Source organism: Aethalodelphis obliquidens, unplaced genomic scaffold, assembly GCF_003676395.1.
Source record: "Aethalodelphis obliquidens isolate GAN/ISIS:26980383/991018 unplaced genomic scaffold, ASM367639v1 scaffold27, whole genome shotgun sequence".
Taxonomy (NCBI): Eukaryota; Metazoa; Chordata; class Mammalia; order Artiodactyla; family Delphinidae; genus Aethalodelphis; species Aethalodelphis obliquidens.
In genome coordinates, this window is record NW_020837971.1 from 5058165 (window position 1) to 5062509 (window position 4345).

Consider the following 4345-nt stretch of genomic DNA (forward strand, 5'->3'; position numbering starts at 1 on the left):
ACAAATGGTAAAAGCAAAGCTATACAGACAAAATAACACAAAGAAGCATACACACTCACAAAAAGAGAAAAAGGAAAAAAAAGAATGTATATAATATATATAAAAAAAAAATGGGGCTTCCCTGGTGGCGCAGTGGTTGAGAGTCCGCCTGCCGATGCAGGGGACACCGGTTCGTGCCCTGGTCCAGGAAGATCCCACATGCCGCGGAGCGGCTGGGCCCGTGAGCCATGGCCGCTGAGCCTGCGCGTCTGGAGCCTGTGCTCCGCAACGGGAGAGGCCACAACAGTGAGAGGCCCGTGTACGGCAAAAAAAAAAAAAAAAATTGAAGAGAGCAACCAAATCAATAAACAAATCTACCAATGATAATAAGCTCTAAATGCTAAACTATGATAAATGTAAAACCAGAAACAAGTTAGATGCAGAAAGCAAACCTAAGTCTACAGTTGTTCCCACAGTCCACTGCCTCAATTTTGGGATGATTTGTTGTCTATTCAGGTATTCCACAGATGCAGGGTACATCAAGTCGACTGTAGAGATTTAATCCACTGCTCCTGAGGCTACTGGGAGAAATTTCCCTTTCTCTTTGTTTGCACAGCTTCTGGGGGTCAGTTTTGGATTTGGCCACGGCTCTGCGTGTAGGTCACCTGAGGGCATCTCTTCCCCACCCAGACAGGACAGGGTTAAAGTAGCAGCTGATTAGGGGGCTGTGGCTCACTCAGGCCGTGGGGAGGGAGGGGTACAGAATGCGGGGCAAACCTGTGGCGGCAGAGGCCAGTGTGACGTTACACAGCCTGAGGCGTGCTGTGTGTTCTCCTGGGGAAGTTGTCCCTGGATCACGGGACCCTGGCAGTGGCCAGCTGCACAGGCTCCCGGGAGGGGATGTGCGGGTAGTGACCTGTGCTTGCACACAGGCTTTTTGGTGGCTGAAGCAGCAGCCTTAGTGTCTCATGCCCGTCTCTGGGGTCCGCGCTGATAGCCGCGGCTCGCACCTGTCTCTGGAGCTCGTTTAGGCAGTATTCTGAATCCCCTGTCCTCGTGCACCCTGAAACAATGTTCTCTTGCCTCAGGCAGTTACAGGCTTTTTCCTGGACTCCCTCTTGGCTAGCTGTGGCGCACTAGCCCCTTTCAGGCTGTTTTCACGCAGCCAACCCCAGTCCTCTCCCTGGGCTGTGACCTCTGAAGCCCGAGCCTCAGCTCCCAGCCCCCACCCACCCCGGCTGGTGAGCAGACAAGCCTCTCGGGCTAGTGAGTGCTGGTCGGCACTGATCCTCTGTGTGGGAATCTCTCCGCTTTGCCCTCCGCACCCCTGTTGCTGCGCTCTCCTCCGTGGCTCTGAAGCTTCCCCCCTCTGCCACCGCAGTCTCCGCCCGCGAAGGGGCTTCCTAGTGTGTGGAAACTTTTCCTCCTCCTTCACAGCTCCCTCCTCGAGGTACAGGTCCCGTCCCTATTCTTTTTTTTTTTTCGGTACATGGGCCTCTCACTGTTGTGGCCTCTCCCGTTGCGGAGCACAGGCTCTGGACGCGCAGGCTCAGCGGCTATGGCTCATGGGCCCAGACACTCCGCGGTATGTAGGATCTTCCCAGACCAGGGCACGAACCCGTGTCCCCTGCATCGGCAGGGGGACTCTCAACCACTGTGCCAGCAGGGAAGCCCCCCGTTCCTATTCTTTTGTCTCTGTTTTTTCTTTTATCTTTTACCCTACCCAGGTATGTGGGGAGTTTCTTGCGTTTTGAGAAGTCTGAGGTCTTCTGCCAGCGTTCAGTAGGTGTTCTGTAGGAGTTGTTCCACATGTAGATGTATTTCTGATGCATTTGTGGGGAGGAAGGTGATCTCCACGTCTTACTCCTCCGCTATCTTGAAGGTCCCCCCTGAGGCTTCCATTTTTAAAGCAATTTAAGTTTTCTCAATGCTGTTCTTGGCATAGCTGCCTTCTGGGAACTGACTGTTGATAGATATAAGGCAGGATGTTCTCTTTTACCTAGCTATATATGGGTGCTGGACCATACTGGTTGTACGCACGCCCTGGGCTTCCCTGAGTCCAGGACAGTGAGTTGGAGTCCTCACACTGGCTTAGCTGCATTTTCCAGCCCCACTGGTTCTGGGATGGAGCCGCGACCCTGGGCAAGAGGCAGTGCCCTTGAATCTCAGCGGGAAGGCTGGCCACTGGGTCAGGGAGAGTGGGTGCCTGACAGGGAGCAGGGACCCAGGCGGGCACGCTGGACCACTCTGAACCCTGTTATTATCTTTTGATCAAGCATCCTGATAAGAAATAGAATTGGAGTGTTGTTTTTTTCTTTCACCACCCAACATTTTATTTTGATAAATTTCAAACATACAGAAAGGTTGAAATAATTATATAGTGAATATCCATATACCCACTCATACATATTCTACTACGAACATTTTATTATATATGCTTTATTACGTAACTGTGTATTTATCCATTTCTTCATCCGTCCATCAATCCATCTTAATTTTTTGATGCAGTACGTTGCAGGTATCAGTATACTTCATCTGTAAAGGCTTCAGCATGCATATCATTAAATAGAGTTTTATATTAGTTTACAGTTCTTTTTTTCTTTCAAGTAATATGTACATATAATGACCTATACACATCTTAACCTTATCATTTGCTGTATTTTGACAAATATATCACTTGTGTAACCTAAACCCCTATCAAGACAGAGAATATTACTATCACTACAGAAAGTTTCCTTGTGCCTCTTTTCAGCCAAGCCTCACCCACTCTCCTCCCACCCCAGGCAACCAGTGTTCTAATATATTTTTCCACCACAGATTAGTTTTGCCTGTTCTAGAACTTCATGCAGATGGAATCAAAGAATAGGTTCTATGGGCAAGGTTTCTTTCATTCAACATAATATTAAGATTCATCCATGTGTGCACCAACAGTTAGTTCCTTTTTCCTTCTGAGTGGTATTCTGTTATATGACTATACCACAGTTGGTCTATCCATTCTCCTATTCATGAAGAGCTGAGTGGTTTCCAGATTTGGGCCATGTTGACGAAAGCTACTATGAGCATTTGCGTATGAGTGTTTTTGTGAACCTGTGTTTTCCTTTCTCTTGTGTAAGTACTTAGAAATGTAATTGGTGGGTCATAGGGTAGGTGTATACCTAGTATTATAAGAAACTACCACCAGTTTTGTTTCTAAAATAGCTGTGCCATTTTACACTTCTATCAGCAATGTGTGATTTTGGTTGTTCCACATTCTTGCCAACATTGTGTTGTCAGTCTTTTGAATTTTAGCCATTTTGGTGGGTATATAATGATATCTCATATAGGTGCTCACTGGCATTTCCTAATAACTGATGATGTTCAGTACTTTTCATATGCTTCTTGGCCATTCATAGGCCTTTATTTGTGAAATTTCTGTTTAAATCTTTGTCCACTTATTTTTATTAGGTGGTTTATGTTTTTGTTATGGAGTTGTAGTTCTTTATGTATCCTGGATACCAGTCCTTTGTCAGATATATGTCTGTGAACCCATGTCTTCATTGATTTCATCCATCTTGGCCTCCATTCTGTAGCGTAATTGAACCAGTGTCAAATATTGTCTGCATATCTTGTTCAAAGACACTTATAGGTTTGTAAAATAAATACCTGCTAGGTGGTATCTTTCTTTAATGCTGTAGGAAGGCAATCGCGTAGTTCCAGAAAACTGTTGAATGTCAAGGACTGTTCTTCCTATTTGTCCTTCTATAATATCAGGGGTTATTTTCAGAATGGAAATTAGCGTTTTTAGTTTTCTTTCAAAAAAATAGTTTCATCTAGGTTTTTTTTTCTACTTATAAAGTAATACAAAGTAAAAGAAATCTAAGAGTAATTGTAAAAAAAAAAGAAAACCAAACAATATTTTAATGTTACTTTATTCATAGTTATCTAGGGGGAAAAGTAGCTAGTGCTATCTGTGATTTCATGGTACTAAAGTTGATAATGACATTGCAAGTTTGTGAAGACATCATTTTTTTTTTCCCAGAGTACTTTTCACATTTTTTAAATCTTTGAAATCAGGAAATAAACTTTAGAGTTGGCTTCAACTCTAAGAGAGGAATTGATACCACAGCCAGTGTAACTATTGTGACAAAGTTAATGTATTCAGGATTTGTTCTTAAAACCAAGATCCAAGTGACAATCTGGAAGCGTTAAAGGCCTTTTGCACCATGCGTTACTACACTGATTGTAATACAAAAGATTAAAAACATTTCAAGCATCCCCCTAGAGGAGACCAATTCAAATAAACTGTTTCAGTCATGCAATGGAACACTTCCCTTCTCTGTCTCCTCCTACTGAATGTATCACTTACGTTGTTTTATTTTTTTCTTCA